This window comes from Dermacentor silvarum, chromosome 8 (genome assembly GCF_013339745.2).
Source record: "Dermacentor silvarum isolate Dsil-2018 chromosome 8, BIME_Dsil_1.4, whole genome shotgun sequence".
Taxonomy (NCBI): domain Eukaryota; kingdom Metazoa; phylum Arthropoda; class Arachnida; order Ixodida; family Ixodidae; genus Dermacentor; species Dermacentor silvarum.
In genome coordinates, this window is record NC_051161.1 from 119,038,971 (window position 1) to 119,053,917 (window position 14,947).

A 14,947-nucleotide genomic window follows, 5' to 3' on the forward strand; every position below is an offset into this window, starting at 1 on the left:
TTTTTTCCGAGAAGAAGATGTCCCACGGACGCCGCTCTTCTTCAAGCTGACATAACGCCGTCTTTGAGTGGTGTAACACCTGGCTTATGGAACTAAACACTAAAAAATGCAACTTCATGCGAGTGTCTAGAAAAATTACTAGTTTGCCTATTCATCACTTAAATAATGTACTACTCGGCAGCATATCTTCATATAAGTACCTCGGAGTTCACATAAGTAGTAATCTAACATGGGATACTCACATCTCTCATGTTGTCTGCAACGCTAATCGCATGCTCGGATATCTTCGTCGTAACTTTGCAAAATCGCCTTTGTCTCTCAAACTAATGCTATATAAAAAACTAATTCGTCCTAAGTATGAATATACCGCTTTGGTTTGGGATCCACATCATAATAATTTGGTACATTCGCTAGAAATGGTGCAAAATAATTCGGTCCGTTTTGTACCGTCTAATTACACTAGAATCTCGAACATCACGGTAATGAAAGCTAACTTTAACCTACCTACGCTTGCTTATCGGCGTGCGTTGCTTCGCTTAAGCCTTTTTCACAAACTGTATCATCATCCTTACCTGCGCGATTTACTACTTCCTCCCCATTACGTTTCGCTCCGTCTGGAACACCATACAGAGTCAAAGCCAGACAAGCGGCTCGTAAGACATAAAAAGAATCAGGGCGCAAAATGCATAAGTTGGCATTCCGTTGTGTACAACTAAATCATTCCTACAGTCATACATACCGCGCACATCAAATGATTGGAATTGCCTTCCCAAGTTGGTAGTAACAATCTCAGATCATGAAAAATTTGTCACTTCATTAACGAATGCATTGTAACATCTTGTTGCATTTTGCCTCCCTATAGCAATTATAGTATAACTAGAAACAATGGACTGCTTCTTTGTATTTAGAGTATTTTTGGAACATGTATCCTGCCTCTTCATAACTATTATCGCATAACTAGAAACATTGTGCTGCTTCTTGTAGGTAAAAATTTGTTGTTTTTCTGTATTTTATACCATTCCACTCTGTAATGTCTGTTGACCCTGAGGGTATCATAAATAAATAAATCAAAGGCTGCGACCTGGGAACATGGGTTCCTGGCAGCGATAGCGATGTAAGATCCTAAAATACTTCACATAGAACTACAAAACAACTTGAAGTTTGAACATGCTGCTGCGCCTGCATAGTATATCCATGTTTTCTAGAAGAACTCCACTATCTCTTGAAAGCATTCTCAACGCTTCTTGCTTCACTCAATATATTTATTCTCTTCTTGCAACAAGAACTCATCTTTTCTACTAAATGACAGGCACGCATGCAAAAAATAAGCTCAAACCATCCGTTCTGTTTGTTCTTCTTGTATAGCACGAGGTACCACATGCATGCTCTCCTATTACTTTGATTGATCAAGTAGCAAGCGCAGAAAGGTGTAGCAATACCACACTGAACACGTAACGTATTGTGAAAGACACAAGAAGGACGGAAAGAAACGTAGGAAAGGGCGCGGTCCCATAGAAACGCAGTCCTAGAGGAAACATAGAAGGAGGCTGCACTCGTTCCTATCTTTATTTCCGCCCTTCTGCTAACTTTCGCTGTACGTTATTTGGTCAGTATGAAGAAACTAAATAACAGCAGCTGACACTAGCATATTGCAATGAAAAAAGTCACGTACAATCAGAACACCATACAGAGTCAAAGCCAGACAAGCGGCTCGTAAGACATAAAACGAATCAGGGCGCAAAATGCAGACGCACACTAATAAAACATGTACACAGTTGTCTCTTATTTTATTTAGATGGAAGTCTACGGAATCAGTGAAATAAAAACATCGCCCATTAGGCAGCACTTTGTCACCTGAAGTTTCCTTATAGTGCTAATATTGTTTGGTTTTTAGCACATCAAAGTTTATCACTAAGATGATTAGGAGCAAGCCTTGGATCCGAGACACTATTCACTTTTGTTTACAAACACGTGTGATATAGAAAATTGGGTTGGAGCGAGGACATTAAAAATATTTAAATAGTTTGATTGCATTTTTAGGAAGGCGTACTCTCTTAGTGACAATGGTCGTACTTTTTTCTAAACCATCAAATGCATTTTTAAAGATGCAAGCGCATAAAACTGATCCTTATATTCGCGAACTGATCTTATGGGTACTTCTTCACTGAAAAATTGCTCTTAAAAGAAAAATTACAAATGAAAACATCGGACCTGCCAGTCATGACGCCCCACAACGTAAAGTTGATCCAACCTGTTTTTATTCCATTTCTGCAATCAACTCTCCGCGATTGGTCGAACTTTTTTCGGGCCACCCCCATTTCTCATGTCTATCACACGAGGTTACAAAAACCGCAGCACGTCCCCATCAGATATGAAGTGTACACACTGATTATGCATGGTTAGACAGAACAATATATACATATTTGTTTCCAGTTCTGCACCTTCTTTGCTATTAGCCCTCCTTTATTGGTCGAACGTTTTCGGGCAGCGTCCATTTCGCATATCTTTGACACCACGTCACAAAACTTCGAGAACTCACCACGTCAAAGTGATCTGCACGCAACTTGGATGCATTAGCATGCCGAGCAAAACATTTTTTTTTTAAATAGCCGAGGACTGCTCCTTTCTGCAAAGAATAGAAGATGTATCCTGCCAAATATATAGATACTGACTACAGGGGGCTGCCGGGGACCATGAAATGATGCGCGTAAAAGAACCAATTTCTTGCATGGGATTACAACGTTATCAAGCCCCTTCGGGCGTCTATGAAATTGCGCGAAAGAAACGCCTGATTAAAGCGCATATCTGGGAAACAAATAAATACGCAATACCTAAATTTCTGCAAAAAAGAGACGGTAATAGAATTTAGGCGAATACATTATGCCTAATTATCAATTAAAGCATGCTTTTAACACGGTATATTTAAAACGCACTCATGGTGACAGGTGGGCATTGCTTGGTACACTGAATAGTTTATCAATCACTTCCAGTGTTTTGTGCACCATATTTGCAAATACGATGTGTAACGCCCAATAAAGGGTGACCAATGTTAACAGGATTTCTGGCAGCGTGTGCTCTTGAATTTCGATATCCTCCAGACAGACCCTAGATGGTGTCGAGTCTAATGCATCAATTATGCATAGCACAGTAGGGACGCTGTGCACAGTGCTACTGTCCTGCGAAGAACATTCACCCACAATTACGGTACTCCCTAATGCGATATTTGATCGCAGCTCCATCCACGTTTTCATTGCGGGGTATATTGGCTTCCGCGGACAAACTGTATCATTCGGCATGTTGCAAACGGAGCGAAGTATGGCGCTACTGCGTCGTAAATCTGTAGATCGCGAGTGCCAGAGCGTGGGTGATGCGTGGACGCGAATTCACAGCAGCCGCCGCTGACATACCTTGCAGACGACGTCCGCTACTTTGACGCCATCTCGTAGCCGTCGTCGCCGCACAATATTTTTCTTCTCACGCTTTCGCCATGCTCTCATCCTCCTCCTCAGCTTTCCACCTCATGGTTCCGCTGCACCCTCTTGCTCTGGTTTCCTCTTCGCTTCTTTCATCTCTCGCTGAGCTCTGCGTTCGCATTCATCCTTCGCAGCGCTCGTTCGCTTGGTTACGAGTGTTGACGCCGACGCTCAACGCAGGAACGCGCGCTTAAAAGCTGCGCTCCATAAGCAATCTTTGTGAGCACAGCACATCTCCTGTCACTTCCGGTCTCTACCATTGTGTTTAGTCGTGCTGTCTGGGTAACTTTAGGAAGCACGCTTCAGCGCACACCGACTAGTCAACGCGTCGCTTCGCGTCGGTTGGAGGAAAAGGGCACGCAACCACAAGACAAGAGTTCTGACGCGTGCGGTCTCGCTCCTTGGCTGAGCACTGTTGTTTGAGCGTTTGGTCTGCAACCATCCAAGTGCGGCCTAAAACTGCCAGTTGGTAACTGACCTTTGAACAGTAATTTAGTGATCTGTGTGCTCGAATAAATATTAAAAGAACACATTTAACTAATGAATGTACGCCTGCCGTAACGGCTTCTTTTTACCTTTGAAGTAACAATATTTCACAACATATCGACATCAGTGATTGCGCTCGCCTCGTCGAATCCGCTATCGATGAGCATGTATGCGCCGATTTTATGAATTTCCAATGGTCATCAAACAGCGGACAAAGTTTTCTGCAACAATGAAGACCAAAACATAAGCAACTGCTCTGAAGGAAGCTAGCGTGCTAACGGAAGGTAACATTAACGTGCCCAAAAGCTTGTACGCGAGGGTTTATGCATTTCACACCCATCGGAATGCGACCTTCGCAGGGGAAAATTGACGCGGTGAGCTCATGCTTAACAGCAAAATGCCGTAGCCACTGAGTCAGCGCGTTAGGTTTCTGAATGGTGCAAATACCATGTGAATATTTTCGCTTAAGGCCATCTCCAACGTCAGATAGCTTCGCTGCTCCAACCAAAAGGTATTTGGAGAAATTGACATCAAAGAAGCAGCAAAAGGATGTAAGAGGACTGCATGCAGGCGCGTAGCCAGGGGGGGGGGGCGTGGGGGGGGGCTGATGGGGCTCCAGCCTCCGCCCCGAAATTTTTTCGTGCTGTCGTGCACCGTCGACCAAAACAACCACCGACGCCGGGAATCATTCTGGATTTTGTCTACAATGTCTTTTTGACGCTCGAACAGACATTTTGGCGATAAAATTGCGAACTCGGGCTGGATTTCGTGGCAACGCCCATGCACCTGGAGTCGCATAACATAAGGAGCCCCAGCCGAGCACAAAGTTTCGAGGGCTTTTCGTTAGCGAGCGGGCGCGTCGCAGCATCTTGCAGCGGCCCCGGAATCTACGGAGCGCATTGATTTAAATTTCGAAACTTGATGGGTATGAAGTTCTCATAAACTTTTGACGTGAAAGGTGCACTGACCCTTCCAAAGGCGTGCTTCTGATTTTTAATTCTGGAACTTTGTGGGTTTCATGTTCTTATAAACTTGGGCCAACATGCGCGCACTCGAACGCGCGTATCCAAGCCGTTCCAGAAATGGAAGCACGCACTCGCAATCTTCCACACACACGAAAATATTAAATATCACCGTGACTGTCAGCTACCAGCTGGCATCTGATAATTTTCTCCAAACATTTTCAGGAAGCACGCCCAATGTGATCGATCAGCTGGGCCAAGGCAGGCAAAAGTAAAATAAGAGAAAACATAAGAAAGTTCACGGCCTATTAAATTTGAGACAGTTCTTTTTTTGCGGGTGGCAAGGTCTGGCTCTCCGTGGCGATAGGACACGGGTCCTATGGATTTAAGCAAAGCCCCCGCTGAAAATACTGGTATTTCCAAAGCGCTTCTTCACATGCGAGCTGATTGTGGAGATAAATACCTGAAGAACCATTTGGAAAGTTGCCCCAGTAGTGCCTCGTATTTAAACCAGGTGCACAAAACCAAATTATAGGGATTTGTGGTGAAATTATCAAAGAAAGCCTAGATGCAAAAGTGAACACTGCAGGCTGCTTCTCCGTACTTGCTGACGAAACGACGGATATTGCTGGATTAGAACAGCTTACTGTTTGTGCAAGGTACCTAAACAAAGATGCCAACAATATCGAATGAAGAAAGGAAGGAAGGAAAGAAGATAAGAGGTGAAAGGCAGAGAGGTTAACCAGGTCAAGTGTCCGGTTGGGTATACTCTGCACACGAGGATGGGGTAAGGGCTGCAAAAAATAGAAAACAAGAGAAGATTGAAAAGAAAAGACAAAGAAACGTATCAGTCCGCACGTTCTATAGTTTTTCACTAAGTCCTGTTTCTGTTAAAAAGCGTACTACCGCTTTTAAAGCAGTTCGTTGCGAAGTCGGCTGGGACCAGGGACCAAGATTTCTGGCTTCCGTGAGTGGACGGCTGTCTATCTTGTCGAGCGTGGTGCTGAGCAAACGGTATCGAAGAATTGTGTTTAGGTTTTAGCACAGGAATAGATGCCCTCTCTCATTGAGACTGCAGGTTACATGTACATGTGTACAAACTGCTGCAGATTCTAGTCACCGTTCCAGTGCCACAGCCAGCGCAGAGAGAATTTCAAACATGAAATTACTAAAAAATCACTTGCGCTCTGCAATGTCTGAGGAACGCATGGTTATGCTGGCGCTTCTATACGCCCACAGAGACGTCGCCATCAACGTGTCCGAAGTTACTAAACGCTTCGCTAAACTTCTCCGCCGTGTCAAGTTTATCGTTTAGATAGCGAAGCAGCAAAAATGAATGCATGTAAATATATCTGTTCTTTCACGTTCCTATAATTATAATAATAATTATAAAGTAATAATTATTATAATTATTATTATAATAATTATGAAAACGTATGACTCTTCATTAGCTTTTAAAACCACAGAAATTTTCACCGTTTATTGTAACAGCATGGTTATCAAAATTATCATGCGAATACAAAAATTAAGGGGACATCAATAACCAATTTTGACCGACCTTGCTCATTGAAAGCCCGGCACACGCGGCGTTTCCCAAAAACGCACTCGGATGTTGGGTAAATCAACTTGCAGCATCATCTGTGGCTTTCGTTTGTCCTTTTCTTTCCTGTTTAGCTACATGATTTTACTTCTTTGTTGAAACGAAGCAATACCCTTGTTTTATTTTGGGTGCAGAATTATCGTTGCCGCTGTGCATTCAGTTAAAATACGCATTTTCGTATTGATTTCTGCATTCTTTTTCTATTATTCTAGCCACATGGTGCTGTCGTGACCACAGCATGGCCCAAATGCATATCACGAATTCTGATATACCTGGATCGTCTGTCTTTATACTCGTGTGCATGAAGTTTACTATCTGTGACTGCGCAACAATTTATTTGTCTTGTTTGACGCATTATATACAGTGACGTTTCCTTAGGTACGTAGATTTATTGGAGATTTATTCGTATTTTTAAATATCTTGTTGCGAGGTTTTGTGTATACAAGCAGTGAACTTGGTTTCCAGCGACACTTTCTTGTCCTTTATCTTCGCATTTGTATATTCCATTCTATCTTCGCATTTCTAATGTACATTTTGCAGAACTCCTGCTTTTTATATTACTCACTGTTGAGACCGTAATCTCGGTGAAATTACAATACACGACCGCTAATCCATTGCAACGAAGGACAGCGTCATTGAGGTTTTTCACGGGCCCTTGCACATGTACATAAATGTAAACAAGGTTTTTGAACGACAAAGATTCATCAAAATATTTGTCCTCAACTTGTTCATTTTATGGCCTTTACGTTTTTCATATCAGCTGCATGCACTGCTTTGCTCGTTTCGAACTGATATAGTTCTAAAGTTCCCGTGATATGTTCTTTACTTAATAAATAGACAAAAAAACGCGGAAGCATTGATATCAGCTATTTCTGCCACAATTTTTGGGACATACGAACATATTTTAGGAAAAAATACATATTTTACTTGTCTTCAAAGTGCGTAGCGTTCAATAATTCGTTTGCAGCATCTAATATACAATGGCATGCGCAATGGCAATGCCGTTTTATTCATGTATTTTATGCCTCGACAACTTCTATAAGGAGGAGGCCGCGCTGCAACTTGAGCCCCCCCCCCCCCCGAACAACATTTTTGGCTACGCCACTGACTGCATGTGTATTTAAATGTAAGATTGCAGCGACATTTCGAAGAAGACATGAACTCTGATAGGCATGCGGCCACCACATATTTTGCTGATAAAGAATAGTGTGCAGTCATGCCAAATTTAAGTGTAAGAGACTGCACTTTAGTTATAATGTACTGCGCCAGCAGCCCTGCCTGTCTATAATGGCATATTCTAGTAGCTGTGTGAAATAAAAAGTTGTCCTTAAACCTGCGACGCCTCTTTGATCATTAGGATTTGGAAAGGATCCTAAGGTCCAGAACGAGTTGGCAACTTATCTTAAAGATATAAGGACGAGCCAAAAGAAAATCGAAGCGCAAGAGACATCAATCCAGAAGAGGCTTGATGAACTTGAAACAAAAACGAAATCGATTGAGCTCCTACAACGTGCTGTTGATCACGTAGAGGAATCAGTCAAGTCGGTTGACAACCATCTTGGCCATTTAGAATCCCGTCTGAACGAGCAAGAGGACCGTTCCCGGCGCAACAACCTAATTCTTCGAGGCATTCCAGATTCTCAAGAATCGTGGGAACAATCCGAGTCCAAGATAAGGACCATCTTAACAGGTGCGCTTGACGCCCTGTCAGACAACGCGATCGAACGCGCGCATCGCTTAGGATCATATTCGCAAAACAAATGCCGCCCTATGATTGTCAAATTTTCTGATCTCAAATCAAAAGAAGTGCTTTCTGCAAGAGCAATACTGAAAGAGAAACATATAAGCGTTAGCGAAGACTTTTGTGTAGCCACACGTGAAGTGAGGCGAAAACTATTCCAGTTTGCTAAAGATCAACCTGGCGCACCCGCCTACCAAGTGCGTTACAAAAGCTTAATTATAAATAAGAAACAATGTGTCTACGACCCGATACGTCAATGTGTCAAAGAAAACGAGTCGTCACAAACACGCAGAGCTGCAGGCAATACAGAGCATGCGCCTGGGCGCACACCTGTTACCGGGCAGTCGACGTCCACTGCTCGCTCTGTGAGATAGGAACGCGACAGGGTCAGCAAGCGCAACCTATCAAATACCTCCTTTCTTTTTACTAGCATCCGAAGCATTATCAACAAAGGCGTTGCACTGGAATCGGCCATTGACACGTGCGGACCTGACATAATCGCGTTAACCGAAACATGGCTTCATCCACAAATCGGGGATCATGAATTATTCACTAACTCGTGCGATTTTTCTGTTTAACGCTGTGACCGCGATACACGCCAAGGTGGCGGTGTACTGCTGGCGATAAATAAAAGGTTATCTTCAGATTGCATTAAAATTACATCCATTTGGAGATTGTATGGGCAGTCGTAAAACTAGCATACCAAAAAATAATTTTGGGTGTCTTCTATCGCCCCCCAAATTTCACTGCAACATTTGTGAGCGATTTGCACGATGCCATTCATAGTGTTTGCTCTCGTCACACCACAGTGCCAATTTTCTTGCTTGGTGATTTTAATATGCCGAATATTATGTGGGAAAATGATCCCCCCACAGTGTATCCTAACTCCTCTATGACACAAGATTTCTTGGAATTGTGTAATACCTTTTCACTGACCCAGATCGTTAAGGAACCAACAAGAATAACCACGTCTGTTTCCAATACACTTGACCTTGTTTTTACCACCCGACCCGATCTTATTTCCGACATAACATGCTTGCCAGGTATCAGTGATCATTGCCTACTTTCATTTAAAGTTTGCCTCGAGCAACCTAAACCGATTAAAAATATCAAGACATTAGGAAATTATAACAAGGCTGACTTTCTCTCAATTAATAATGAACTCGCAGTATTCCTTGATGAATACTTGCGTGAATTTGAATGCCGTAATGTTCAGTCAAACTGGTGTATCTTTGTTAATAAAGTGACTGAATTAATAGATAGGCACATCCCTATTTACACAATCACCTCTAATCAAAAAAACCATGGTATAATCGTCACCTAAAACGCTTGTCTAATAAAAAAAACGCCTGTTTAAATCAGCTAAACTAAGCCGTACCAATGCTCGTTGGTCAGCCTACAAACAGAGCGCCGATGAGTACGCGCAGGCCCTAAAAGACGCCAAAGATAACTTCCTAAGCAGCACATTACCTTCTATGCTTAAGACTAACCCTAAACAATTTTGGCGCATGGTTAATCTTAAAGACGATAATGTAATAGCGCTCAGTGACCTTAATGGTGACGCTATACCGGCCAACCAGTTTCCCGGAGTACTAAATGAAGTCTTCGCAAAACATTTTTCGTTACCCAGCAATTCCACCCCGCCACACCTACGACCATATGACCATGATAGAATGTTCCCTCTCATTATCAGCTATGATGGTGTCGCAAGCATCATTAGGTCCCTAAAACCGTCCTCTGCGCCGGGTTGTGATCAGATTAATGTGAAGTTCCTACAAAGCACAGTTTGCTACACATCAATCATCTTAACTAAAATTTTCCAGCAATCATTGCACGATGGTATTCTTCCATCCGAGTGGAAGGTCGGGAAGGTAATTCCAATCCATAAATCAGGCAATAAACATTCCCCTCTAAATTACAGACCAATTTCGCTCACAAGTATACCTTGCAAGATACTAGAGCATATCTTGGCTTCTCACCTAGCTACGTTCTTGGAATCACATTAATTTTTAGCACCATCGCAGCATGGATTTCGCAAATCATACTCGTGTGAAACTCAATTAACACTTTTTGTACACAAACTAAACACCATTCTTGACAATAGGTCCTTGGCTGACTGCATTTTTCTTGACTTTTCGAAAGCCTTTGACAAAGTGTGTCACAAACTGCTCATTTATAAATTACGACTGCTTAACCTCGACCTCTGCATTTTAATCTGGATTGAAAATTTTCTTGCTAAGCGTTCTCAGTTTGTTTCAGCTAACGGCGAGAATTCTGAAGAATGCACAGTCCATTCTGGTGTACCGCAGGGCTCAGTCCTCGGCCCTCTTCTTTTGCTTATTTATATTAACGATTTACCATCTTGCATTTCCTCATCCGTTCATTTGTTTGCCGATGACTGCGTAATTTTCCGAGAAATAACAGGTCCAAATGACGCCGCTCTTCTTCAAGCTGACATTAACGCCGTCTTTGAGTGGTGTAACACCTGGCTTATGGAACTAAACACTAAAAAATGCAAATTCATGAGAGTGTCTAGAAATATTACTAGTTTACCTATTTATCACCTAAATAATGTACTACTCGACAGCATATCTTCATATAAGTACCTCGGAGTTCACATCAGTAGCAATCTAACATGGGATACTCACATCTCTCATGTTGTCTGCAACGCTAATCGCATGCTCGGATATCTTCGTCGTAACTTTGCAAAGTCGCCTTCGTCTCTCAAACTAATGCTATATAAAACACTCATTCGTCCTAAGTTAGAATATGCCGCTTCGGTTTGGGATCCGCATCATAATAATTTGGTACATTCGCTAGAAATGGTGCAAAATAATTCGGTCCGTTTTATACTCTAATTACAATCGAATCTCGAGCATCACGGTAATGAAAGCTAACCTTAAACTACCTACGCTTGCTTCTCGGCGTGCGATGATTCGCTTAAGCCTTTTTCACAAACTGTATCATCATCCTTACCTGCGCGATTTACTAATACTTCCTCCCCATTACGTTTCGCACCGTCTGGATCATGCTCATAAAGTTGGTATTCCGCTGTGTAAACCCGAATCATTCCTACAGTCATACATACCACGCACATCAAATGATTGGAGTTGCCTTCCCAAATTGTTAGTAACAATCTGAGATCATGAAAAATTTGTGACTTCAATAACGAATGCATTGTAACATCTTGTTGTATCTTGCCTCTTTATAGCAATTATTGTATAATTATAGAAACACTGGACTGCTTCTTTGTATTTATTGTATTTATAGTATTTTTTGTAACATGTATTCTGCCTCTTCATAACCATTATCGTATAACTAGAAACATTGTGCTGCTTCTTGTAGTTGAAATTTTGGTGTTCTTTATTTTATACCACTCCCCTCTGTAATGTCTGTTGACCCTGAGGGTATCATAAATAAATAAATAAATAAATAAATAAAAGAAATTTCATGGAAGCTCCACTTGAAATTAAACAAGTTCTACATGTTTTAAACCTGTGTTCGATACTCGAATATGCTTCTTTGGTCTGGGAGCCGCACACTAAAGTCCTCAATAATAACTTGGAGACAAAACAAAAATCGATCCGTACGCTTTGTGACTAATTCGTATTGTTACGATATATCAGTGTCAAACATTTAAGGTGCTCTGTGTCCTGGGAAACTGAAACTTCAACGCACCTTTCCGAGGTGTTCATACTTAAAACAGATTGACTGTGGGGAGTTGGCGATTGATCGGCATCATTACCTTAAGCCTCCCACGCACATATCTAAAAGTGACAACGGTGAGAAAGTCCGAAACTATTCATGATGCACATCTACATTTCACGCGTCATTTTTTTCTACATGCAATTGCAGAGTGGAGCGCCCAGCCCGATACTGGTACGTCCGCGCCTAGTGAAATGTTTGCCGCTGCGCTCTGGCAGTCCTTGCGCACAGCTCATCATGACTTGTAACTGTGTGCATTGATTGTTTGTATGTCGCTGTAATCACGCTATGCACCGTATCTATACTTTCGTACCTACCCATGCGTCGTTCATGCGTTTACATTTCTTAATTTAAAAAAAAGTTGTGACTCTGTATTGTGTTATACTAGGAGAATGCCAGCAAACTTGAAGATAGAAAAAATCGAAAAGCAGACAAAGACCACGCGACAGGAAGGTCTGGTATGTCTGCTTCTCGATTCTATTTTCCATTTTCAAGTTTTCTGGCGTTCTAGTATAACCATGCACCAACTTGCCCAACAATCCACTCTAATGAACTTGTTCCCGGTCTAAACCCACCCCTACTATAATGCCACGGCGCGAATGTAGGTATGCAAATAAATAAAAATTAATAACAACGGTAGGCGACCCTAATCTTTGACTTGAGTGTCCCTTAGCAGCACTTGCACTCCGGTAATCAGTAATCTCTAATTAATTCTAATTATTCCAGACGCTTCAGCAACTCAACTTGTAACTATAAACTTCTGCTCTGATATCATGTTTATAATGAAACCCATGAATTTTGTACTGCATTATTTGTTATCTGTCTTTTCTGATTTATTTTGAATTTCAGCCGTCTCAGGAGTTGAGTGCTTCGCAAGAAACTAGAGTGTCACTCGATGCTCATGCCACTATAAAGGGGAGGTGTAACTGGCTTTAGTTTTTTGTCAGGGCATTTCTTTCAGCAATCGAGCTCGCATTGTACCATATGACGTACGGTTTATGTAAACGACCATCTTTGTTTCAGCCGTAATGAATACTTCTTCCATGAGAATTCAATCCCTCGAACTTGAGAGTTTTTTTTTTTTTTTTTTGCAGCAGCAGCAGCAGGCAGCAGAAGCAAGCTCATAAAGAGGGATTAAAAAAAAACCCTGCAGACGCAAGAAAGGCGAATCATATTATGCAATTGTTTGAAGACCTAAACCATACCGAGCTTCATAAAAACACCCATCTGATTGCTAGGCACTATCGATGAAAGTGGGGCATTCGTGCCGCTGTGAAACGTACGGGTGTTCTTATGGAAATAAGAGGCACTTTACGTGATTACCCAAGCTGCCGCGATTTGCCATTCGGCTTAAGATCCGTTTTTGCTTGCTAATGCAGATAAGTAAATCTAGGCCGTCAAGTAACGGACACTATAGTGAAGACGCGGAATCACCTCGCAGCTAAATCATTTTGCCTAGAAAAGGTGTCAGCTCTGTTCGGCTCTGCGAAGATGCAAAAATGGCTTCTCAAATGTACGACACATGACAATTAAGTTTCTGCGTGCCAACATGAGCAACGTTCCGTGGAATGTTTCCAAGCAGCTAAGCTTACCAAGCACCGCCTTACGGATACGCGCTTTGTCAACCCTAGCGCATTTGTTGAAGGCGTTTGAGTCGTACAGCCGCCTTCGATCGCGTGGTGAACGCTGCTGTGTGCGCGCGCGAATCACTTGTTATTTTTTTCCTACTGCATTTCTTGCTTCTTTTGCGCACGTTTCCTCCTCGCCCAGGGCAGGGTATCGAAACGATATGCAACCTCCCTGTCCTTGCTTTGCTTTCTTTATACCTCTCTGTCTCTCTTGAGTCCTGGTCCACTTAGACGCCAGCCCGAAATGCTCTAAAAGCACAAGTATCTTCTCTTGTTTTTTTTTTAAGCGTTGGGATAGTGTGAAAGACTAGTTGCTGTCAGGCGCCTTCCTCGTGTTTGTGCAGGCAGATTTTTGTAATACTTTCTTTTTGTTTCTCCGCATTTTTTTAACCTTTTCATCTTTGTTGCTGAGGAGCGAGCCACACAATTACTCGTAGTGGTTAGCCTCTCTGCCTTTCATTTCTTATTTCTCTCTCTCTCGTAATGAATGAATTTGATGTGCAGGGTGGCCACGTATGATGCGTATTCTCATACGAAATCTAGGGAGCAGCCGCTATTGTTATAGAAAGGGAACTCGACAGCCATTCCGAGATTAACATACGACTCTCTGACATATATTACCACCAGCATAACGCGCCATAGAGGTCGCGTTATACAAATCCGACCGCGACAAATTCGACACGTGACATTCCCTGCAGGACAATGGCTGTTACGCCCATATAACGTCAGCGCTCTCGTGTACAATATAGCTTACACTCTGGGAATACCCATGGTTTAACTTACAATTCGTGTTAAAGTTCTAATAATATCTCTTTCAACACACTTAATAAACTCGTGGAACGGAGCAGAGTAAGAAAAGAGAGCGAGAGAGACATGATAGCTTAAATGAGAAGCAGTCGATGTCCTGCGTAAGACTAGCTGAAGATCTGATGCGCTATTGCAGATTTTCGATGAAAATTACGATACACAAAATTACCCCAGAAACAAACAAACGGTCTGTACACCAACAGAGTCACATATGCATTCGGTGGTTCATAAAGTCCTACTGGTCGCGCGTTAAAGACGAGCCCCCGAATCCAATTCAATTCAAAGTCCTGATCGGTCTGTGCACTATATAAAACACAATTATTACCTCTGCGACAAAGGCTACGTCGCAAAATCTAAGCCCGAGCTAAGTCTGTAATAGAAAAGAAACGCAGGCGCGAGGGTGAAACCGAAGTTTCTTCCTCCATAGCTCTACTATTTCAACCACTAGTTGCTCTCTGCGGTAATACTATCCGTAGAATCAAAGTAACAACGGCGTAGTCAACTACCCACGCCGTACGGTGAACATTTTACGAAGCACGGAACAA